Raw genomic sequence first — 26,654 nt, forward strand, 5'->3', positions numbered from 1 at the left:
TCCTTGTATTATATCTTAGAATGAACTTTGCATTTTTGTGGGATTGCAGAGAAAAGAGAGCTACCCATTGTGACTATTTTTTCTCTTCCCCCATGCCTATTTGAAGGACAGGTAGTGCATGTTTAAAAGAATTGTGTGCAAATATGGGACAGAAAGCTTTCTGAATATTTCCCAGAGCTTGCTGAATATTTAAATTTGCTTAATCAACTCAGCTTCCTAATGAATAAGTAGTAAAGTGTTTACTGGGGATTGCTTCTGGGCCTTTAAAAACAGTCTAATTTAGAAGCATTGCCTGGCATGATGTGATAGGATAAGCGTCACCTACTAAATTTCTGTGTATCAGGCTGCTGTCAAATATACTGCAGCAGACTCAACAGAAAAGTTCTCAGCCCTTATAGACAGTTTAAATTCTTTATGCAAACCACTAAAAATTACAAAAAGCCTTTGTGCTGACCCTTGCTTCAGGATTTTCCAGGAGGGTGTGTGTGTGAGAGAGAGAGTGAGAGTGCATAAAATGCATACTGGATTTCTTTTTTACTGCTGCATGCTCAAGGAAGCTCCCCAAGATGCCCTTTACCTTAAGTTTAGAACCTCTTATTCTTTCTTTCATCCCATGGGTATCATTGGTTGGGAAGAAACTGAAACAACAAAGGGTGGACTGAACCCTTTGAAAACAGCAATAGTAAAATAATCACTGTGGAGCAAACCAGACGTTACTTTAAATGTGTTTCTAAGCAGCTATGCCTTTCTTGTTCAATTTTACTCTAGGGTAGGTTCAAGGGCCCCCAATCCAGATCTTAAAAGCTCCTCTGCTCTCCATGCTAGGGTCCTGATCTGGACCTTATTACAAGTAAGCCTCACAGAATTCAGTGGGGTTTGCTCCCTGGCAAATGTGTCTGAAATTCCCAGCCTGCTTTAAAAAAAGTGATTGTGAAACAAAGCATAAAGAGGCTGCCCCAGACTGAGCATGACATTCCCTTACTTCAGCCTCTCACACCTCTTAAATGTACAACAGGTCACTTCCATTTGGTTTAGTCACTCCGAGGGAAGAAGGAAAAAAGGGTATCACCTCAGGTTTTCCTGCAGGAGTAAACAAAAGGCTATACTCTCTCTTGCGCGTGCGCACAAGTGTGTGTTACCCTCTTCCCCCCACTGGTAGTTCAGCTCTGGAATACCAAACAAGAACTCTTTTCTGTTTCCCATCGGTGCTTCCTGCAGTGCAAATATTAACATGCTCTGTAAGCCTTTTGTGGGAATTACAAATTAATTACCAGATGCACAATTAAGCTGTTCATATTTCAAAGGCTCTAAAGCAAGCGTGGCCTCCCATCCCCGTACTCTTCCGTTCCCAAGTGTGCCCTTGGCGCCTCTCAAATGCAGTTTGCTTAGGGACAGTTCTGCAAACGCTGTTGAACATCTCACTCTCCAAAGTAGAAAGCAGGAATACTTCACACAAAGGTATAATTTAACAGAAGCATGAGATAGAGAGAGAACGAACTCACTCCCCCCCCCCCCCGGCTGGTTTTCCCCCATTGAAGAGACTTTGGGCCTTTTGCTCAGCCCATTACACAAGGAATGGAATGCCTTAATCTACAATTATTTTGTTGTCAGAATAATCGCAATTGTTATTTACAGGGTCCTCTTGCAATGGGACCACCAAAGAACTACTGCTTCTGTGCAGTGAGCCTTCAGGCTGAAAGCCAAAACAAGCTTACGGATTAATAAACCCCGGAAATCACTGGGATTTACTTTGAATAACCATATATAGGATGGTATAGTTAGCCTTTTGCGGTTTTACTAAAGATGATTCTTCAGTAAAATACTTTACACACAATCCTACACGTGTCTACTCAGAAGTAAACCCCACTGAGTTCAATGAAGCTTACTCATTGTAAGTCTGTACAGATAAATCTGTACAGGATTGCAGCCCTTGGTTAGAGCCAAGATCTGCCTACCATGAGAAAAGGGCCTTTCCACAAGAAGAAAGGCTCTACTCACAGAAGATGCCTGCACCCAATGTCTGGGGATCGCCTCTCCATCCCACCCCACATATCACCCCATCCTCTTGACTCTATGTAGGATTTTTAGGGGACTTGGGGGGGGGGGGCTGCCATGGGAATGAGAGGGTGGGGAAGTCCACTTCTGCCGGCACAGTTGATTCAATATAAATCTGAATCCAACTCCTTGTCACTAAGTACTGGAGAGGTGCTTAGAGATAGCAGGCTGGATCCAGATTTAGTTAGACTTAGAATAAATCTATTATTCATGACTAACTTCAGTGCCATTGATTTCAATGGCTTTACTCTATGTCTCCCTAAATCTGGATCCCTTCCATCCTGTGGGAACATTATGAACCACAAATACCTGTTTTGCAATAGTTATTTATGATTGCAAAGGTTCTCTACCGCTGTCCCTTGAACCTGTGTCAGTTTTGTTTCAACAAAAAAAATTATTTTGTCATTTTCCCAAAATGATGGGGTTGATGGAAATACATTATCCGACTTTTACTGAGCACATAAGAACAAACTGCCTCACAAACTGTTACAACTGTGATTCTTCTTGGGAGAGACGGCCAGAGTGAGAGCAGACTCTGATCCCATTCCCAGTCATGGACCTCCTTCAGTCACAGCTTCTGGCTAGAAGATGCATGCTCTTCCAAGCAGTGTGTCACTGCGAAATGATTAAGCAGGCAGCAATCTTGAAAGCTGCTCTCTTGTCTCCAAAACAAGAGTAATGAACGTGTGGAAAGGAGTGGGACTCAAAAATAGTTAGTGGCTCATAGGAGAAACATAGGAAGTTGCCTTATACTGAGTCAGACCATGGGTCCGTCTAGCCCAGTATTGTCAACACTGACACGCAGCAGCTCTCCATGGTTTTAGCCCTACCTGGAGATGTCAGGGAATGAATCTAGGACCTTCAATATGCAAAGTTGTGGGCAGCTCTACCACTGAGCTACAGCCCCTCTCTAGTGCCACCATGAACAGCGGGCGAGGGCTATTGTCCTCACATCCTGGTTGCGGGGCTTCCCAAAAGCATCTGGCTGACCACTGTGGGAAAGAGCATGCTGAATTGGATGAACCTTCATTCTGATCCAGTAGGATTCTTCTTATGTTCTTATGAATGGATAAAAGGGAGGACAGAAACTGATGGAGATGTGAAGCCCAGCAGCAAATGTATAGTGTTGACTCTGTATAGAGGTGTCTGAGAAATTGGTTTCAGTTTTTGTTTGACCAAAATGTACCCAGTTTACACACTGTGGAACAGAACATGGCCTGACTTGAATGATCTCTAGGAGAGGTGGTCAGATTGGTGGGCCCAGGAGATAGGGCCGTCTTGGTGGTGGCCCCAAGGTTATGGAACTTCTTTTGTTTTTAACCAGTTTTTGCTTTTGAAATATTGAGGGGGAAGAAGGGAGAGAGAAGGGGTAGGGGTAGGGTGAAAGTGTGATCAGCTTTGCAAAGAGTGGGCTGGAAGGGTAAGACACTTGCCTCCTGGATCTGACCCCTCCTACCCCTTGCTAATGAGGGAGAGCCCCTCAGCAGCACCCCAGAAGTAGAGCTGACACCAGGCTTCAGTGAGTGTTTCCCCCCCCCCATGATTCCCAGTTGCGGGTAGCCCCAAGGGGACTGACAGCCTTGTCTAGCTGCTGCTGGCACCTGGCAGTCTTGATGGAGTTGGAGGCAGCTGTAGCATGGAGGCTGGACGGAGGTGTAACAACTACTAATGTAGGATGGGCACAAGCAGTTGGGTCACAAGATCCATTAGTGGCCATCCTGCCAAGGGGGAGGAGTGTATTGTGCCGGTGGAGAGGATGCACATTCAGCTCAGGTGGACCCAGCCTGCTGCTGGCATGAGGAAAGCAAGAGGATGCTGCTTCTCCCTTGTCTGCCTGGATAACTCTTTCACCATGGGAAGATTCACAAAGCTGGCTGAAAAACTAAATCCAGGCCAGGTCAGGCTATCAAGGTTATGTCACTGTGCTCAGAGTTGCAGTTAAATCTTGCAGAATTCAGTGTTTGCAACAAATGCACTGGCTTCATTTGTTGTTGCAAGATATTTCACAAACATCTATTATTGTTGTTTTAAAAAGCATCACAAAATGCCATAGCTTTTCTCTCTTTCTCTAGTCTAGGCCTCTGTGCAATGACTGCTAAGCTGGGAACCTGCAGAGATAAAAACTTCTGCCTCCCTCTGAAATTGGGATCCAGATTCAGGAGTAGGGGGTGGGGGCGGGGAGAGAGAAGACATATCACACAGCCTAGATCGTGGATAGACATAAAACACCAAGTCTGCAAAAATGAATGATGAATGTGGGTGGCTTCGCAAGCTCTCCTGAGCCTCTTAAGAAGAGCCAGTGGTCAGCAAATGGTTCCTTTAATGATTAACGTATTCCTAAAAAGTATTTCAGCACCTTTCTCCCTTTTCTATATTTATTTGACATAAACAAATATACTGCTTTCCCTCAAGAATTCCTGCTGCTGAATCCTAAGTCCACATAAAATTTATATTTGACATCATAGTGGGTTGTTATGGGACTTACATTGCAACAGAGGGATTGAAACCCCCAAAGGTGAAAAACACCAAAGACAACAAGCAATGGAATTGAGTATTTGAGGACAATACAAAATTAGAAGAATTGATTTTTCATAACATATAAAAAGTAATGCTCAGTAACAATAAAATCATTGGGTTTCATCCAGGAGGGTCATTCTGCTAGAGCAGGGGTGAAGAAGCCAATTTGGGTGGTGGGCCAAATTGCCCCCATCCGTGGGCCAGATGATGTCAGCGGGCATGACTATGTCTGCTGACATCATCACCCTACCCTTTTTGCCTTTCTTCATGCTGAGAGAGGTCTCCATTTCTCAGTATGGAGAAAGAGACTTGGCCAACACTGGAAGGAGTTTCTGGCTTTGTGGGGTGCACGTCTTCCTTGTAGGGGCATGACCCCACTCAACCGGCACTGGGAAATGCAGTTGGTGTTTGGCAGGTGTGTCAAGAGACTCTGTGTGCATACTGTTGTATGCATATAGAGCTACTCCATCTCTGGGGGGACTCCGGCCCAATCAGGATCCCCCTTCACATGGAGGAGCACTATAAGCATCTAGCAGTATGTATGTAGAGCCCCTTCACACTCTGCCGCCTGCATGAACAGCAGGGGCCACTGCACACATCATCAGCAGCAGAGGACTGGGTTAGTCCGTGGGGTCTTGTGATCCCCTCATGTATTTTCTCTCTCTCTGTGTAATGTCTACATGTGTCAGATTATATTGGAAAGTGAAGTTCATCATCCCCAGATGTTGCCTTCTATAATTCTTTTAAAAATCTTTCATAATAAACCACAATCCTACATGCTTGTGGGCTTTAAAAATGTTTAAATCACTATTTAAGAAAGTGCTAAGGGGATGCTGGAGAATCCCTGCTCGAAACCACTTTAACAACCCCCCTTGATTTATATTAGACCCAGTTCTGAGGAATTTGATGTGCTACAAAGATTTCTGTACCACAGTCCCTGTTGAAATATCAGTGGATCATATCTTATAAAATTCAGTTAGAACAGGTCTGTATGCTCACATCCCTCAAACACAGCTTGATTGTAACAATTTGCCTCTAAGAGCTATGAAGATCAAGGACAGTTTAGATTTCCATGGCGATATAAAGAAGATCAAATAACTCCTGAACATTTGCTCATAGAAAACAAAAGGTGAAGGAAACCATTGTAGGTCTCAGAAATTCGTCGCAAAATAAAAGAGTCATCCATAAAAAGATTCTAGCGAGGTGCAGAATGATATGAGCAATGCTGTTGTTAAAACTAGCTTTTCTTGTTCAGAGGTTTTTCTTTGCATTTGTCCTTCATCCTAGTGCTTAGGAATCAATTCAAATTCTTGAATGTCAAACATCGACATTCCAGCACCAGCAATAACCATTTAACTCAGTTGCTGCTCCTGAACTGTTAAATACAACAACAGGAGGTGAAAGTAAGGGTTTTCATTTTCATTTGCGTTTCTATTTTTATTTCAGGAGAATCATTACAAACCAGATGATCTCTGGGCACCTTTACACTGTGCAAGAATGTCAAAAGACCTGCAAGTTCTTTCTTTGCAGCTCACTCTAACCTGGGAGATTTTTTAAGGCTGTGTTCATTTATTATGCAGGCTAAGGCTGCAGTGCTGGCCCTACCATGAGGCAGAGTGAGGCAGCTGCCTCAGGCTGCAATTGCTAGAGGTGGGAAGTGGCAGAGAGGGGACAGAACGGTGTCCGTCACACAACCTGCCCTGTGCCCCCTAAGTTAGCTGCCCTAAGGTGTAGTAGAGGATGCTGTCTGGTTGCCATTGTTGAAGTCCAGTTCGACTGACAGTCCTGTCACTTTCCCCTCCTATACACATATTTGTACACATTGTTTAACTGGCTAACTTCAGTGCAAAATTTGGAGAAGTGCGTATTTCACAGGATAATTGAGTTTTGATTCATGTATTGGTTCAGAAGTGAGAAATTTGGTAAGTTTGCATCAAAATGCATTAAAATACAAACTGATAGGACTGGGGATGTATGAGAATTTCTTTTTGTTAGCAAAACATGTGAGCATGCCCTGTGTCAGGAATTGGATTGACCTTCCTCTTCATAATTAACACCACAAAGAGACAAAGCTTCAGGCTAATACGACTTTATTTTGCTAGAGACCACCCTTTCTACAAATGCAGATTCAAGGAAGCTCTCAGACTGCCTCAGGCCCTAAACAACTAATCTGTGATCTCTAATCAGGGAAGACAAACCGGAAGGTACTGAAGTTGCCAGCAGTTTGCCGTGAACTTCACGGCCAAACTTGCTTCGCAGTGATGCCTCTCCCTTAGGGTGGCTCCCTCCTGGCTTCAAAGAGTGCCTATACTGGTGGAGCATCTAAGCCCTGTCCCTAACTTTTCCTGCTTTGCAATGTGCCATAGTGTCTCTCAAGTCACGCCCTTCTTCCTCTTCCTCCTTGGAAATTTGAGTACTAACAGTGGACAGAGGGGGCAGCGACTCAGCCTGGGCCATCCGTTCATCAAGGCCTTTGGAGGAATCACTCCCAGCATCTTGGGGCTCTAGGAAAGGTCCCTCCCCCGGGCTCTGATCTAGCTGTTCCAACTCTAATACAGAATTGGAGCTGTCAGACATCTCAAGGGGCTTGGACTCATCCCTGACACCCTGTTTGAAGCTCTGAATGTGATCGTGAGCATGAACACATGTCCACCAAAACATTTTGCAAATTGCTGGAAATGTGCTCATGTTCAATTTGCACAACTTCCCTGTTTGATTTTGCGTAAATGTCCTAATTTGCACAAATTTCCCCTGAAGACTGAATCAGCCCCACTTTAGCTTATGGAGGAAAGTTGTGCACATTTCATGTTTGCTTGCTGCTCGATTTGCACAATTTTCACTTTCGTGCAGAGTGGGCAGTGATCGCAGACACAAACAGGAATTGGGCACGGGATGAGACAATATTCAGAGAATCCTAGTGATCTTGAACATTGCTTGTTCACCCATCCCTAGGTGGGACTTTTCCCTCATCCCCAGCGAAAAGCAAAGCCTTACCAGTAACTGCCAGGAGTGGGGCTGCCCCTGCCTCCAATCAGCCCAGTGCAAATGGATGGCTACTGACAGGGAAGCAGGCATGGACTCTGGGAACTGCTAGCCAATTGGCAACTTGCATGGTGCTGACTGAGATGCCCCCTGAACCCAGTTCTGCTTCCCTACTGATAAAGCTGTGCCTTCCCCTGCTCCCTGGATTGCCCCCACAGCTGCTGAAGAAGGCAGGGACAGCTGTCAGGAATTTGCATGAACAGTGTGGAATGCTCTTAGGCCTAGATGGTAAATGGCAGTGAGCAAAGCTTTCTCCTCTGACAACAGTGGTCAGTGCATGATTGTTAGGATTTTATTGTATTTGCTTTCAACTTTGTATGCTGTCTGGAGACTCATGTCACTGAAGTGGGGTTTACAAGTTGACTAAAATAAATTAAATAAATCAGCGCTTCGATCAGGAGTGTTGAACCTTCTCTTTAGATAAGGGGTGCAGAACTTACGGCCGGAGGGACAAATTCCATTTCAGAGAAGCTCTTGGGGGCCGCATTCCAGTGGTAGGTGGGGCTGAAAGCAAAAGGTGGTAGGGTGAAAAATGCCAGCATATTTTAGCTTTGAGCTCTTAAACTGCAAGTAACTAAGCCTGCAATTGGAAAATTGCAGGTTTAGCTTGGAAGAAAGGAGGCTAAGGGGAGACATGATAGAGCTCTACAAAATTATGCGCGGTGTGGAGAATGTGGATAGGGAAACATTTTTTCTCCCTCTTTCAAAATACAACAACCCAGTGTCATCCTATGAAGCTGATCATTGGTGGGAGATTCGAGACAGATAAAAGGAAGTACTTCTTTGCTTCCACAGGATGTAGTGATGGCCACCAATTTGGATGGCTTTAAAAGGGGGTTAGACAAATTCCTGGAGGAAAAGGCTATCAGTGGCTACTAGTCCTGATAGCTATGTGCTACCTCCAGTACCAGAGGCAGTTACAATGTTTGCCAACCCAGATTTTTTAAAAAAGTACTCTGAGCATGTACAGTTTTGCATTTTAAGCTCACTTTTATCATATCATGTACACCACTTACTGGGGAACATGGGTGGGAGGGTGTTGTTGCACTCATGTCCTTCTTGAGCATTCCCGGCTGACAGCTGGTTGGCCACTGTGTGAACAAAATGCTGGACTAGAGGGACCCTTGGTCTGAGCATGGCTCTTTTTATGTTCTTAAGCCTTGGGAGAGGCATTTCAACCTTTTAGAATGGGGGAAAAACTGAAACCACCAAATGGTCAGTGGTAGGGGAAAGGGGCAGAGCCTGGGGAAAGGGGCATGGCCATCTGAGGAACTCCAGAGGTCAGGAATGGGACTCTGGGGAGGGGGCAGATTTGGCTCCCAGGCTTGAGGCTCTGCACCCTTGGCTTAGATGTTTCTCTCCTTAACGTGTTTGTAATTTAGCTCTCATGATTATACTTCCTGATGTGCTCAGAGAGAACTGGGAAAAAAGAAACCAAGCAAAGAGAAGGGGCACTGGAAGGGAGAGTGTGTAAAATAGGAGTTCATAAAGCACCCAGCATTTACGTTTCAGTCTTGCTTGGTGCATTCTCCTTGCCTGGAGCATGGAACTGTAAGATGCTTTGAACATGTCCTTATAGTTTATTTCGGCAAGCAGTGCTGCAACTAGGGCAGACCGAAGTCCAGCCCCACCACCACAAATGACCACCTAGGTGGTTGCAGTTGATATGGACAGCCAGGCAGCAGAAGACAAAAACATGGTGGTGCTATGATAAAAGTGAGCTTAAAATGCAAAACTGCTCATGCTCAGAGTATTTTTTTAAAAATCCAGGTTGGCAAACATTCTAACGTATCAGCAGTTGTAGACCATGGAATGGCAGTGGGGGATGGGGAACAGAAATCTTAGTTATGTGCTTCACAGTGGAAGTAATTAGGGGTGTATGAAACCCATTCACCAGTCCGCTGGGGGGGTCCACGGGGGGAGGTGATCTGTCCCTCCCCCCGGAATCCTCCCCGGATGGCTCCGCTCCGTGGCAAGTCCGGGGAGCTGCCTGCCAGGTCCATCTGCAGCCAGACTTCCATCTGCTGCCGGTCTGCAGAAGCAAATGGCGTCCGGTGTAGCGGACGCCATTTGCGTCCCTGCTCTTTGCTGTGATAGGCTATGTAAAGATTTACATAGCCTATCACAGCAAAGAGATGGGACGTAAATGGTGTCTGCTACACCGGACACCATTTGCTTCTTCAGACTGGCAGCGGACGGACCGGACCCGGCTGGTGGCAGATAGGTGTCGAGGGCTCCTTGGAGGTCTCTCTCAGTCTAAACCAGTAGCCAAGTCCAGACACAGACAAAGGAATTCCTTTCAAAGCTTTATTCTTCTTTTACAACTTAACAACTATACCGATTGCAACTAGATCTGAGCAGCACAGTACCTATGCCCTAAGTTGAAACAGTTGGTCCCCGTTTGAAAGGGAATTACTGGCAGACCCCTGAACTTAAGGACTAGGGAGAGTCCCTCCCCTTTTCCCTTGGAGCCTCTGGGCGCAGCCGTTGTTTGCGCGCCAACCTGGCACTTCGCCTCCTTTCCGCGCCCTCCATCTGGCGCCGCTCTCTGTGTCTGCGTCGCGCATCCACCAAGTCTGCTATCTGTGCTTGGTCACTCCCTGGACTGCTAACTAAACTAGGAATGCTGGTGGGAGGATCTCCGTCAGCTGTTGGTCCTGGGAAAGAGGAGCGCGCTCCTCTCCCAGGAGCGACTGCTCTTCCTCAGAATCAGAACTACTCTGGGATTCTATGGGCTCAGTGTCCACCCTGACAATAGGATCCGTTCCTGGGAAACTTTGCAGGGTGGCAGAGATGGGTGGTCCGTTCCGCCACGGACTCCGAGGGGGCGGATTCTTTAGAATCCAGCCTCATTGGAGTCCATGGCGGAATTCTCTAACATCCCTAGAAGACATGGCTGTCTTAAGGGCCCCCATAGTCCAGGGTCTGAAATTTCCTAGTTGCACCATTGTCTGCAAGTGCATTGCAGCCACACCAAATTCAGGATTTTCTTGAGAAAATCTGAACGGAAAGAGATGAGAGCACTCTAATTGCACAGATGCAGCGGCAGGCCAGTAGCACGGTCTGGTTCTGTCAGGCCTTTTAATATTAGCATTTGCACTAAGAGCTTTTGATCATGGCTCACTGAACCTTAAACTTTCAGGCTCTTTTTCTGACTCACAAATGGCACCTAAGGTTTACATTTCGCTACATTTGGCAGAAACATGTCATCTTTGCTATTGACAGGACCTGTTGTTGCTTTCCAAGATGTTATGGAAAGGGGGCTTGTGGCTGGATCCGTTGTTCAACTGACATCAGGGGCCAAAGTCACATTGACTTTCACACAGCTACAGTCCAACTTTGCATTTGGGCCTAACTGGTTCACTGTGTGAATGCAATTGGCATCAATGGAGCTTCCCTGGAAATGCAAATAGCAGCTTCAGCGAAGAGATTTTTTGTCAGGACCACGGCAAGGAGAGAAGATGTTAAACTTCCCTGCCTCCCCCCCTCGCCCCACCCATGGCCCGGAGGATATTTACATAACAAAAATGAGCACGTGAATTGCATTCACACAATGTTGCATCTAGTTTGGCCTGAAATTTTGCTGTAAGTGGGAAGCTGGCTGGCATGTAAACACTAGTTCCTAAGGCTGGATCCTAGGCATACTCAGGTTGCAGTCCTATAATACTCTCCTGGGAGTATGCCCCATTGATCTCCGTGGAGCTTAATTCTGACTTGACATGATGCATAAAATTGCACTGTTGCTTCAGGGTTGAAGAACCTCTTTCAGCTGGTGAGCTGAATTCCATTATGATGAAGCTCTCAGGGCATCACATTCCAGCAATGGACTGGGCTGAAAGCAAAAAGGGGTAAGGCCAAAAAAACAAATGTATCAGCACATTTTTAACAGATCTTTTCTTGTCAGTAACTAAACCATAAGAGGGGCATTTCAGACTTTTAGGACACAATCCTACACATGTTTAGACAGACAAAATCCCTATGAGCATGGCTGGCTGAGGAATACTGCATGTCGTAGGGGTTTCTCTATCTAAACATGCGTAGGATTGTGCCCTTAGCAGGAAAAAAAAAAACTACAAAGGCCATGAAAACACTCAATGATTGGTGGATGGAGTAAAGGTGGTGTGACCTTCTGGAAACCCCTGGAGAGCCAGAGTTTCTGCAATCCTGACTTAGGAGGAAGCCCCACTGAACTCTGTGGGATTTAGTTCTAGATAAATCTAGATAGATTTAGTTCTAGATAAATTCTAGATAGATTTAGTTCTAGCTCTAACAGCCATAACTGTGGGAGGAACACTATCTGTTCTAACATGCCTGGATCCTAATGCTAGCCATTTAGAGAGGGTCCAGACATGAAGATTCTAGATAAATCTAGATAGATTTAGTTCTAGATAAATTCTAGATAGATTTAGTTCTAGCTCTAACAGCCATAACTGTGGGAGGAACACTATCTGTTCTAACATGCCTGGATCCTAATGCTAGCCATTTAGAGAGGGTCCAGACATGAAGATTCCAAAACTGACCAAGGTAGAAAATCTAATCTAAACACAAAAGACTAACATTTAGTACAAGTCAACAAATAAGCCTGATAATATAACACAAGATCCAGAAAACCAAACCCGCCTTCTTCAATTGGAAGTTGCATCCTTTTCAAAGATAATTGTGTGGAGAGGAACCCCCCAAAGATTTATGAAACAAAGCATTGATTTTTTTGAAAATATTTGCCAGGTATAGATAGAGGAATCCCACATATAACATAAACAGTCTGAGATATAGTATTCATCTTGAGTGTATTTACCTTGCCCCACAACCTAAGCTTTAATGATGCCCATCTATCTAAATCCTGAGAAATTTCAGAAATTATTCAGATTAAGCTCGATAATTTAAGATACATATGTCCCTGGTAATAAGTATTCTCAAATAGGTAATAACATCTGGGCACCACTGAAATTGCCAATTAGATAATATGCGATGAGATATATTATCTCCAATCAGCATCAGTTAAGGTTTTGACCAATTAATTGAATAGTTCTTCACACAGTGCATAGTTAAACTATGGAATTCACTTCCACAAGATGTAGTGATGGCCACATATTTGGATGGCTTTAAAAGGGGATTGGACAAATTCATGGAGGATAAGGCTATCGATGGCTACTAGTCTTGATATATGCTACCTCCAGTATCAGAGGCAGTATGCTGGGCAACATGGGTGGGAGGGTGCTATTGCACTAATGTCCTGCTTGTGGGTTTCCATGGACAGCTGGTTGGCCATTGTGTGAATAGAATGCTGGACTAGATGGACTCTTGGTCAGATCCAGTATGGCTCTTTTTATGTTCTTCATAGCCAGACAAGTTACCAAAAGTATTAATCAACTGCATCAAAGCCAGAACAGATGACTGGAGTTCCGAGATAAACAATAAAAGGTCATCAGTGTAAAGAATAATTTTAAATTCTAAACGATCATGCACAAAGCTGTGAATACTACTATTCTGTCTAATGGCACAGGTCCGAGGTTCTAAACATAAACCAAATATCAAAGAAGGTGGACATCCCTGTCTGGTACGTCTCCTAAGTGAAGAGAAAGCTGAAAAAATACCATTAGTCATAAGCCTAGCTCTTGGGTTGAGTATAAAGTTCTGACCCATTTCCAAAATTCTACTGGAAAACCAAATTTACTCAACATAGCGAAAATACATTTCCAATGAATTTTATCGAAGGTCTTTTCAGAAACCAAGGCAAAATGGCAGCCTGGTCCATTCTATCAGTGTTTAAAGCTGTCAGTTCAATGACTAATCTAAGATTATCAGCCCCCTGTCTATGTTTCATAAATCCTACCTGATCTGCTTGAACCAATGTTGTAAGAACTATCAGCCAACATGGCAGTTTATTCGCACCATGGATTCTTCAGCTGCCTCTTTTGTCACCTGAGAAATTGAAGCTGGCCTTTGGCCAGTCAGCCCTTGGCTACTTGCTAATGTTTATGCTGTCTAAGCAGATAAAGCTCTGGGCATTTGGCCATGCTCTACTTTGTTCCAGTCTCTCATATACTTCTTCTTTCATATACTTCTTCTACATGCTTAACATTTTATATGCCCACAAGCAGATTAAAATACCTTCTAAAATACCCATTTATTTCCAGATTAGTGTATGTATGTGTGTATGTATGTATTTGTTACATTTAATTTATTTATTACTTCTCTCTCAATATTTAATAATTGTGAGTAGGGACTGGTTGCAGGGATTGTCTTGCTCTCCTACTGGAAGCCAGATTTTTTTTTGCACTATATCCTTTATATTTTGGTAGGGTATATTGGCACTATGAGGGACACTTATTTCCCTTTTGTTTTTATTCCCAGTTCAGTGTTTTTATTGTTTAATTGTAGTTTTGTATGTTGTAGCATAATTTATTTTATTCATTTAGTTATTACATGTTTATACTGCCCAATAGCTGAAGGTCATAAATAATAATAATAAGAAGAAGAAGTTTGATTTTTTTAAAAATGATTGAGATGTATTCTATGATTTATACATTACATAATTTAAAAGTAGGTAACTTTTGTAAAATTGTCAAGATTTGTTTGTGTGTGTTGGGGGGCAGTAACATGTTTATTTTGCTTTTTCTTTCTGTGTCATGAAATGCCAAGGGACTGCCAAATTTAAATAAGTAGAAGAGAGTTCTTTCCAAGTTAAAAGCACTAAACACTGATGTGGCCTTTTACAAGAAACTCATATGATGTCAGTGGATTGAACATTCTTTGAGAAGGGATTGAGTCGGGGAGGTCTATGTAATGGATACTATGATGCAGTTTAAAGGGGTTGGATGAATCACAGGTCGGAATTAAGATTGCCGGGAGAATTATCAACAACCTCAGATACGCAGACGATACCACCCTAATGGCAGAAAGTGAAGAGGATCTAAAGAGCTTCTTGTTGAGGGTGAAAGTGGAGAGTGCAAAAGCTGGTGTGAAACTCAACATTAAAAAAACGAAGATCATGGCATCTGGCCCCATCACTTCCTGGCATATAGAAGGGGAAGAAATGGAAGCAGTGACAAATTTTATTTTCTTGGGCTCCAAGATCACCGCAAACGGTGACTGTAGCCATGAAATTAAAAGACGCTTGCTCCTTGGGAGGAAAGCTATGGCAAACCTAGACGGCATAGTAAGAAGCAGAGACATCATCTTGCCAACAAAGGTCGGCATTATCAAAGCTATGGTTTTCCCAGTAGTAACGTATGGCTGTGAGAGCTGGACTATAAGGAAGGCTGAGCGCTGAAGAATTGACGCTTTTGAACTGTGGTGCTGGAAAAGACTCTTACGAGTCCCCTGGACTGCAAGGAGGTCAAATCAGTCCATCCTAAAGGAAATCAACCCTGAGTGCTCATTGGAAGGACAGATCCTGAAGCTGAAGCTCAAATATTTTGGCCACCAAATGCGAAGAGAAAAGTCACTGGAAAAGACCCTGATGCTGGGAAAGATTGAAGGCAAAAGGAGAAGGGGACGGCAGAGGATGAGATGGCTAGATAGCATCACCGATGCAATGAATATGAACTTGAGCACACTCCGGGAGAGAGCGGAGGACAGGAAAGACTGGCGTGCTATGGTCCATGGGGTCACAAAGAGTCGGACACGACTTAACGACTGAACAACAAATTTTAATTCATAACTGACTTTTATTTTCAGTTCAATAGGTGGATATTGATTCTTACAGTCACTTTTAGATTTTGGTTGGGAAACGTATTGATAAGGTAATCACCTTGATTAATGTGTATTGGCCTAATAATGACTCTCTAGTTATGTTTCATGAAGGTTTTGGTAAACTGGTTGATATTGCTCATGATTATTTGATTGTAGGCAGGGACTTTAATTAGATTTTAGATCCACTGCTGGATAGCAGTATGACTGGGCCTAAGAGGCAAACTGTGGTGAAATCTACACTTCAGGCCTATATGGTGTATTTTGCATCCCAGTTTGATTGCTGCTTGGTGAATTTTGCATCCTGGAGAGAGAGACTACACCTTTATTTTGCCTGTCCATCATAAGTGCATTTGGTTAGATTATTTTTTGGTTTCTACATCTTTGTTACATCAAATAAATGTTTATAAGATTGATTCAGTGGTAGTTTCAGACCATGTTCCAATTCGTTTGCAGTTGCAGTTTTCAGATTCACCCAGGCCCCCTGGTCTCTGGTGCTTTAATGTTTCTCTTCTTAATTATGAAGAGTTTATATCACAGATTTCTGCTGAGTTACTTGAGTATTTTGTAATGAATGATGTCATTGCTGACTCTTGTGCCACTGAGTGGGAGGCCTGTAAAGCTTTTATATGGGCCCAAATAATTGCCTATGCATCTCACAAGAAAAAGATCAAAACAATGCAACTATTATTTCTTCTTCTAGCTAGCCCAGTTTGCCACTTGTCCAACTCTGCAACTTTATCAGAACGTCAAACATGAGTTAAATAATTTTCTTTTGCAGTGGGCATAATTTCCATTAACCTGTTTACGACAGGTATACTGGGAAAATGGCAAGCATCTGGGAAAGATTCTGGCATGTTGTCTTAAGCAGTAAAAGCACAAAACTTTTATTCAGCTATTAAAGATGAGAGAAATACGATATACACCTCTCCCACAAATATCAATTTACAATTTTTAAAGTTCTATTCTGACTTGTACAGTATGGGTAGTGAAATATCAGAGCAGGACATAGATGCTTTCCCCCCCTCACGTTGACCTTCCATGTCTAGATTCTTCATAGCGGCAGTTTCTTTCGACTCCTTTGCATATAGAGGAAATTATGAAAGCAGCTGGGAGCGTGAATATCGGGAAATCACCTGGTCTGGACAGGTTTCCAACTGAATGGTATAAAACATTTTCCAACCGTAGTGGCGAGAGTGCTGGAATGGGAGCCGGGAGATCTGGGCTCTAGTCCCCACTCGGCCATGGAAGCTCACTGGGTGACTTTTCACAGACTCTCAGCCCAACCCACCTCGCAGGGTTGTTGTTGTGAGGATAAAATGGAGAGGAGGAGGATAATGTAAGCCGCCTTGGGTTCCTTGCAAGGGAAAAAAGGCGGGGTATAAATGCAATAAATAAATAAATAAATAAATAAACAAACCAGTTAGTTCCAAAACTTCATTTCCTTTATAACCATATCTTGAATCAGGCCCCCTTTATTCTCTGTTAAATGACACTTATATCTGTGATTCCGATGGCTGGCAAGGACTGATTGTGCTAACTTTCGGCCAATCTCATTAATTAATGGAGATATCAAAGTATTAACTACTTAATAGCAATTTTTTAAAATATGTAGTGATTAGAGAAAGCAACATTCATGTTGTGGCCACCTGGTGGCACTCTTTCAGTACCTTTCTGTAAACACGGTCAAGCAATGCCTTTACTAGGACCAAGCAGAAAGTTTGATGTTTTCTAGTTCAATGGACTTGGAAATGTGACAATATGCCTTCTGTATTTCATCTACACATGATGAGCTCAATGCAACTTCCAGAATTAGAAAAATGGCACCTGAGGTGAACATATACCCCTTAGTGAAACATAAATGTTATAGTTCAGGCGTGGGCAACTTTTGGGGGTCTGGGGACCACACCCTGCTAGTCAACCCCACACTGCTGAATCTGCCACCAAAATTTGTCAGGGTAGCAGTGGAGGCAAAGAAGTAGCAACTTTGCTTCAAAAGAATGCGGGGACCACACGTCTTATTAGAAAGCAGAATTGTGCCTTCAAGAGGCTTCCAGGAGCATGATTCTGCTTTCAAACAAGGCACATTTTCTCCATGCACCTTGTTTGGAAGCAAAATCAATCCATTTTAACTGCAGCCACTGCCAGAGCAGCAAGTTTGGTCATTCGTGTAAGGGCCATGTGTTGCCCATTCTTGTTATAGTTAACAGAATGAAACTCCAGGAAGATTCAACCACCAACTACCATAAGTTGCTGCTTCCTTATAGATGCTACTAATAAAAAGAACAGGCTGAAGGTATATGGTCATTTACCATTAGGGCCAAACTAATCTCCCTTCTTGCTGACCCACCACTAGCTCAAACAGAGCCCTTTAAGCATTCCTCTAGCCATGTGTGAGCCACCTTTCTTGTTATTCCAAGCCACTGTGGAATAATATTTAAATAATCCAGCAATTTGGGCAGTGTCAAATCATCTGGGTCCCAACCACAGAACTGACACTTTCCATGGGAAAGACCCCCCAAGTGATTAACCCCACCCATATAGTTGTGTCATTTAAATGTTATCCCAGGATGCACTGGAGCTGCACACAGAATATCTTGAAAAAATGCTTTAAAAGAAATTATTAATATTATTAGGATTATTTTAATTAAGGATTTCATCTTTTTTATGACGATATTCCTCCAAAAGGCTGTATAGTCCAAAATGCACTGGTCTAGTGAATATTTTGTTGGCAGAGGAAGCAATACTATGGCTGCTAGTCAGCAGCTAGATGGCCATAAGATATCTGGTTTTCTGGGAACCGACCTTCCCCCACTTCTGCGCTGCGTCGCAGGCAGGGCAGAAAAGTCCCATGCTCCATGCTCTCAACAGGAGTGCAGAGCGGCCCAAACGGGGCATTCTGGGGGGCGTCCCAGGGCAGGGAAGGCAGAAATGCTGGTACGACACATCCTATGTGTCGTTCAGCAGCCTCCTCTCCCATTCTGCCCTCCCGCAGGTAGACAGCCGCAATCAGCTGTCTAGTCACAAATGCAGGGCAGGAGAAACCTGGAGGGAATGATCCCCTCCACGCTTCTCCTGCTCTGCATTGGATAGGCAGTTGCCACTGAGTTTGGAGGCGGCCACCTATCTGCATAGGATTGCACCCGTAATATATCTTCTTTGTTGTTGGCTTAATATATGGCTTAATATATCTTCTGTTTATCTGTTACTGTCTTCCGTGTATCAGGGGCTAACTACATATCCCATGCTAATGTGTGTAAGAATATCCTGGCACCATTTCTTGTCAAGAAAGGGAGTGAGAATTTAGGGCCAAATCAGACATTACATTAAATTCCTATTTAGTAACTATGATTTTTACTGTAGTGTAGATGCATTAGCCCTGATCCTGATTGGGACCCTAACATGGGGAGAAGGAGGATTTTAACCCTTCCCCCCTCTCACATACACACACTATGGGCCGGATCCATATTGTGCTCCCTGCGCATATTATAGAGTAAAAATGCAAAAAAGACTTGGCTGCTAGATATAGGTTTAAAGTAATGTTTGTTTTGGCCCATAGAATCAACAAGTAGTGTATAGGTGGAGGTGTGCTTAACATTCTCCTCACCCAGTGTTTCATTGTGGCAAATAACTCATTTTCACAAGAACATAAGAAGAGTCCTTCTGGATCAGACCAAAGGCCTATCCAATCCAGGAAAGTGGCCAAATTGTGTCCTCCAAAGTGGCCTATGGGAAGCCCACAAGCAGGACATGAGGGGGGCAATAGCCCTCTCACAGTTGTTTCCCAGCAAGTGGTGTTCAAAGGCATGCACAGAGCCATCATTACTAGTAGCCACACTGAAATAAGCTACTTATCCTCCCTTGATAGCCTTTTCCCCTTGTGGGGTACAAAGTGAGCATTTGTGAGAGTGTTCATGGATATCTACCAATACCTTTACAGCCTTTAAGTTTTGCCCAGAAACTAAGCAGTAACCGCTTAGGTGGTTTTCATTTTGAGCTGCGCATTTCAATTTACCATGACAGCCCTTTCCTCCATCACAGGGATGAGTTATTTAGTTCTGGTTGTCTTGGGGTGCTTTCAGATAGAAGGTTCTTAGCACTACCAGTCAGAAGACATTGTGCAGCTATTCACATTTTTGGGGTGGGGTGGGGGGATGAACACGTTTAAAAATGCATACTTTTACCAGATTGAAAAATTCACATTTTTCCTCATTGGAAAACGCAAATGAGGCAAACTGAGCTTTGAGGAGGAATTCGGAGAACCTCAGCAAGCTCAACATCACATGATCGCCCGTCCCTAATCTGGACCCACCATAATAGTCCATGAATGATGGCACAATGAAAGCATCATCTGGAAGCACCCTTGGGATATAGTTCTACTACAGTGATCTCCCTTTCCAATGACCTGCTTTCTTTACATGCAAGCAAGTTGTAAATAAATAGCCTTTTACATAAGTGCAGGATATGTCTGAACTATGAACCAACTCTGACTGGGGCATACAAACCCAGAAACAAAATAGAGCTCCAGATTCATAATAAAGTTTCCTTATTCCACTTGTACTTAAAAAAAAAAAAAGTATTAAAGTTGGTGCAAATGTCATCAGATCAGTGTCTGTGGATAAACTGGAATTGAGATTTTGGCTTTTTAAGAATGGACAGCTACATTCAAAGAATAGACATATGGTGTCTCTTTAATATGACTGGAGCCCAATTTGAGAGTAATATTGAAATGATTGAATCCAATTCCCTTTGGATCACTTGGAAATAGTCTATCATTTGGCTATTAATTAATTAAAAACAGATGTGAGGTGTGCGCTGAATTACCATCTCACATTATCTGCATTGACTGTACACAGTAGAGTGATGCCCTTAAGGAAGAGGGATGCTAAAACAAGAATCCTTGCAACTTAAATAAAAAATGCTAAGCAGCTGAAGTTCTCTTTTGTTCTTTATCACACACCAACAAAGCAGCAGTGGTATAGTTTTGGAGGCCAACTCAAACTATTAATTATCAGGTCCACGTTGGATAGCTCCTTTAGAGCTCTGACTGGTTCTGACTGAAACTCAGAGCGGATTCAATACCCCACTGACATCAGAGCCACCAGTCTCCACTGGTCTAAGGGCATTTATGAAGACAGGCTCTGATCCAGAGCATCATACGATCACAAGGCTGCTATTGACTTGGGCTACCCAAGTGTACATGGTACTTTTTCCTAGCCAACAAGAAGAGAGCATCATTTATGTTTGTGGGCTTCCTTGCTGGTTTAGAGCATTATGTTCTAACCTTCATTTTACCATTAGCAGCAACAGAAGTAAATTAGCTGGGGTCATGAAATTATATGGACTACCTGCAGTGGAGCAGCCTAATATACAGCCTAACAACCATGGTGCTAAATTAGTTTACTCGATGTCCTCTAAAAGACTAGAGAAACCCATTTATTCTTCTCTAGACTTCCAATGACTTCGGAGGACTGACCCAACTCATTAATTAAATAACAAAATGAAATGTGACATTTTTAATTGACATACAATTAGCCTTTTTTTTTTTTACTTCAAAAAGTCTAGAAAGCTAAAATGATAAAATGCCTGGGAAAATAAAAAGGTCTTCACCTGGCGCTGAAAGGAATACAATGTAGGTGCCAGGCGAACCTCACTAGGGAGCTCATTGCAGAGCTGGGGTGCCACAGCAGAAAAAACCCTCCCCCTAGTAGCCACCTGCCTCACTTCCTTTGGCAGGGGCTCATGGAGGCTTTTTTCTCCGCTTTTTTCCAGGCGAAAACCACAGATGGCTGAGAAGTCGCAACTGTGTCATCTATCATGATGGACCTCGACTCACACCTGACCTGGAAGAAAAGCCCGGTGTAGATGGGGCCTATGTCACTTTCACTTCATGTGGCTGCAACTGGTTTCCTTGTACTGTTGTTCCAAAATGAGTTCTCTTTGCCTCAGAAATGTCAGTCTCCATCAGAGTTGGTTTAATTTTTCACTGCTGATGGTATTGTATCCAAAAATAATCTTATTTCCTTCAAGAAAAACAACAATACCACCCCTCATTTGGGTGAAAGTGACATAGGCCCCATCTACACCGGGCTTTTCTTCCAGGTCAGGTGTGAGTCGAGGTCCATCATGATAGATGACACAGTTGCGACTTCTCAGCCATCTGTGGTTTTCGCCTGGAAAAAAGCGGAGTTCCAAGGTGGCGTTTTACTGCGATTTTGGGGGTTTGCTGCAGGTTCCCCCACGGTTGCGAGCCATCTGTTCCTGCCCTGAACTGACTTCGCATCTTACAGTGGGCGTGTTGTAGGCATGCATAGTGCCTCTGTGATGCCCCTTTACCCTCCCATCCCCTTGCAGCTGCACAGTTACAGAGGCACAGAGGGGCGTTTTCATTTATTTAATTACCCTATTGAACAGGTTGCAACGTATAGATATCTGGGTGTAACTTTCCATTCATCCGGCTCTTGGAGAACTCAAATAACCAGTGCTACAGATAATGCCTAGAGGAGTATAAAGGCACTCCTTCACTTTTTTTACACCAAAGGGGGAAAGCATATCCCATCAGTAATTCAGGTATTTACAGCCAAGGCCATAGCTCAGATGCTGTACAGTTCGCAGATATGTGCTTATGGCAATTATGCCCCATTTGAAATCATACAAACTAAATTTTTGAGAGCCATATTTGGAATCCCAAGTTGTGTGGCCAATGTAATTTTATTATTAGAAGCAGGGCAAATTTCTGTAGAAGCTCGTGCATGGGTTTATAAGATAAATCTTTGGTTGAAGATTATTTTCTTTCCTGTGGGATTGGCCCCATTAACTTTAATTGATGCCTTTCAGTCAAAATGGATAAGGACATTCAATGAGAAGTTACGAAATCTGGGATTCTCCCCTAATGCCCTTGTAGCACTGGGATACGAAAAAGCCGAAGTTATTATCCATCAGTGAATCTGGGATATTGAATTGCAAAAGCTTTTAGGTTTGGCCGTACTATACCCTGATTTCAGGGACAATGGGAGGGCACTCTTGCCTGCAAATTATTTGTCAAATCTGATTATTCCAAATTCAGAAAGGCTTTTATGTTGGCCAGATTCAATGTTTTGCCATCTGCACTCTTGGAAGGCAGATTTAAGAGGGTCCCATATCAATAACACTTATGCCTTTGGGAAGTGGAGACAGTTGGACACGTTTTATTGTTCTTTTTATCATGATCTTTGATGCACTTTTATTACCCCGATTTTACAACAAATCCCTGGCAGATCTGTTTTCTCTTACTTATCGTATTTTTTATCTGATCATGTAACAGCAAAAGTGGCCAGTTTTTGTGCAGCTGCTATCTCTTGCCAGAGGGTGTTGACAAAATAATATTATTTTAACATTATTTTAACATTGTAATAATTTTTTATATTGGGATTATATGTTTTTAATCATGTTGTCTTGTGTTTATGTGGTCCGACAGTATGAGTTTTGTATGTTTGTTATTATATATGTGCTGGTCTTGGACCGAAATAAAAACATTCATTCATTTATTTAATCACACTTTTGCACAGTTTTGCAGCTTCATATCTTCGCAACGGTTGCTTTTGGACTCAGTGCCCAAGGGCTGGGAAGTGGGAAGGGTCGGAAGGAACATCGCTCCGGGCACCATTTTGGAGCGATGGCTAGGGCTAGGCACGTAGCACTCACACTTGTGAGTGTGAACCATCGCAAGAGTCTCAGGCTGGGGAACTGACAAACTGATGGTGCGGAAATGAAGGAGCACAAAATACCCAATTTTTACCTAAAACAGGGTCAGAAAGACACAGCAGAGCCCCTCAAATATAAAACAGCCACTGAAGTGTTGCACCCCCACAGCTGCACATTTCAGTATAATGGCAAAAAAAATGGGCATGGCGAGTCTCTTAGGGAAGCGCGCAGTACATTGCGAGTGTATCGCAGGGCATGGTGATTCAAAGCCGCATTGCTACACAGTTGCAACGGGGTGGGGTGTCAAAGCGGTGCCATATAGCTGGGTCCATAATTGGGTCCCACATATTGTGGCTAATAAGTAATGTTACCAATTTTTCCTAGCTTTCAGTTGGGAATAAGCAGTATTATCTTTCTGTTTTCACAATGGGAACTACTGTATTGCTTTGAATATAGACTGAACGGTTCGATGTAAGAAACCAAGGTAGATGTCACCACCACCCAGGCGTTGTTGGCAGTTTCATTCCGCTAGCTAAGTGTTTGTGAACATTCCATAACATCGCATCAACTCAGCAAATCAGTGCCAGAACCATACTGACTCACCATATGCAAAGACAAATCTGTATGTATTTGTGATCCGCTTCTAACAACATTATTAAATGAAAGAAAGGAGCTGTGAGGGGGGAAATGCATGATTTAGTTAACAAGAAACATGACTTCCCATATTGCTAATGAGAATATAAAACTCTGAATACTCAGTTCATAGTTATCACTTCATTTGGAAGGGAACAATTTAAAACATCATTTAAAAGATAAGTGAGAAATTTCAGGAACAAAATATAATTGCAGAGATTATATCCTTTAGAAAAGCCACACATGAGAGATTGGTGGAAGCAATTATATTAAAAACAGGTGAAGTTGCAAATAGTATATAAAACAAGGCTTAATTAAAAATGCTGAGGGTTTTTTAAATATCTGTAGTAAAATCCCAATTTGCTTGGAAATTAAATATGATAAACTGGACCTTGATATGAAAATCTGCTCCATGTGTCCACTCTTCCAACTTCTTTGCCATCTGGCAGGAAGAATACACCATCCATCATGAAACATTTATCATGTTTTTTCCGGCAGCACCTAGAACCCCATTGTGCCAGGCATTGTGCAAGCACGAGAAAAGGTCAAGTCATGTTTTAGTGAAATACTGGTCAAGTTCAATCTCATTTTACCCAAAGAAAAAAAGTATATGAAATCCATTGTTTGGATGAATTCTGAAAGAGGAAGCAGGCATATCACCCATCATATGCTAGCTAAAATTCAAATTTTCTGAAAGCATAATAATTCCAATCAAACTCTATAAAAACTAGGACAAATCTAGACTTACACTGCAACCCTATACATGTCTGTTCAGATGTAATTCCCCTTGAGTTCAATGAGACTGACTCCCATTTAAGTGGGTATAGGATTGCAGTGTTAGTCAAGCTTAGAGGAGAAGGCCCACTGAAATCAATGAAACATGTTAGTCATGACTAACCTAAGTCTATTCTAAGCATCACTAAGGGGATTTCTACACCAGCCTAAAATCCTGCATTTAAAATGGGGCTTTCCACTTCCGTTTTAAATGCAGGATCACCACTGATTCCCTTTACACGCGCTTCCTTCTCTGTAGATGGCCGTTCCCACAGCGTTATGTTTCCTTGAAGAGGCATTACGCACGCTCCGGGTTCAGCAATACTTGCTCCTGGGTTCCTGCCCCTTTCCCTCCCCTTGCACATTACTGATGGATGGGGACTGACATGTGGACAGCCCCCCCGCCTCACCCCGGGACCTGCCTCCCTCTTCCATGCTTTTGGCCAGTTCCTGCCACTCAGCCCCTCTGCTGCTCCTCTGCTCTGCCGCCCCCCCCCCTCACTGCTGCTCTGCCTTTCTGTTTTGAACAGGCAGGCTGAAAATGGCAAGAAGCCAAAATGGTGCAGGAGTGGGAAGGCTGAACGCCCATCAGACCTTCATCACCACCTTTGTCATCATGACCACGCCCCCAACCACACTCAGCTCTTCATTCACACTAGGGGAGAAATACACGGGGAGGATATGGCTCTCCTGTTGCGCATATCTGGAAAAATTCCCAATTTTTTCCGTTTGAGGAAAACACGGGATAGGTGGGAGGAAATAGTGGAATAATGACTGGACAATGATGATGTCATGTAATGGACCTGCACAATTCAGTGAGTGAGCAACCATGAATGCGCAGTAAACTTGAGGTGTAGAGATCCCCTTAGTCTGGATCCAACCCTTTGATTTGTTGACCCAGTAAAAATGCTCATAATCAAGCCATGTCTGAAAGATTGCCTCAGCCCGCCTGGACCTATGTAGACCCTGAGACCACCATCAGAGGCCCTGCCAGGGGCTACAAGTGAAAGGGCCTTTTCGGCAGTGGCACCTCAGCTGTAGAAGTCCATCCCCAGGGAGGCTTGCTGGGCACCTACTTTAGGGCGCAGTCCTATCAACTGCGCCCTCAGTGATTGGAAGCCCCTGGATTAGGAGGTTTATGATCATTCAATGGAGGGTGCGAGGAGTGGCAGAGGTGAACTTCGCCTCCCCGTCCTCCTGCCCTGCATTTTTCACTAGGCAGGTCAGGGCACTTTGGAGGGGGAGGGAAGGAGGCTGGAGAGGCCTCAGGATAGCTCTGAGTTCAGAGGCTTACAGTCCTCCTGATAGGATTGCACCCTTAAAGTTCTGATTGTCATAAGAAAGCCTTAGGAGGGGCATTTCAGCCTTGTAGAATGGGAGCATGGGACTGCACTAAAGCTGGGAAACCACAAAAAATATTGGTGGTCAGGGGAAAGGGGCTGGGGGTGTGACCAACTGGGGAACTACAGCGGGCCAGATTGGTATCTCAGAAAAACCAGATTTGGCCCCTGGGCCCAAGATTCTGTACCCCTGATATAAAGCAAAGGCAACTTCCTGGCTGTTGTGAGCCACACATGAGATATAAAGCTCTGTATATGCCAATCGTGTAACTCCCTGTACTAATCTTATTAATGAGTATCTCTTCAAATAATACTCTTCTTTTTGGACTGGAAAACAAAGGAGAGAAAATAGCCCAGAACAGCCAAGAAGAGCGGGCAGCCAAAGCAATTCAATGTACTGTATTTCAACAGATTAGTCATTCCTAGTAATTAAGATGGCAACTCACTGATATCTCTGCACTTTATATATTTATATATTTATATGTTATTACATTTCTAATTCCGCCAATAATTAATGTTCTCTGGGTGGATTACAAACTGTTAAAAAAAACTAAAATGCCACAAAACATTTAAAAATATACAACACAACAGAAATATTTAAAAGACTAAAATACAATACAATGCAAAATATTAAACAGCACAGGAATTGATAAACAGCCATAAAAATCTAAAACTAGGTCTCTAAAATGCCTGGGAGAAGGGAAAAGTCTTTGCCAGGCACCAAAAAGATAACACCATAGGTGCCAGGAGTTTATTCCATAAGTGGGGTGCCACCTCTGAGTAGGCCCTCTCTCTTGTAGCCACCCATCTAGCTTCCTTTGGTGGGGCACCTGGAGGAGGGTCTCCGAAGATGACCTAAGGGTCCAATCATGTACAACATGTACAAGAGACTTTCCTTTAGATACTCTGGTCCCAACC

Source organism: Heloderma suspectum, chromosome 5 (assembly GCF_057233095.1).
Source record: "Heloderma suspectum isolate Gila_16-S chromosome 5, 16-S_ref, whole genome shotgun sequence".
Classification (NCBI taxonomy): Eukaryota; Metazoa; Chordata; class Lepidosauria; order Squamata; family Helodermatidae; genus Heloderma; species Heloderma suspectum.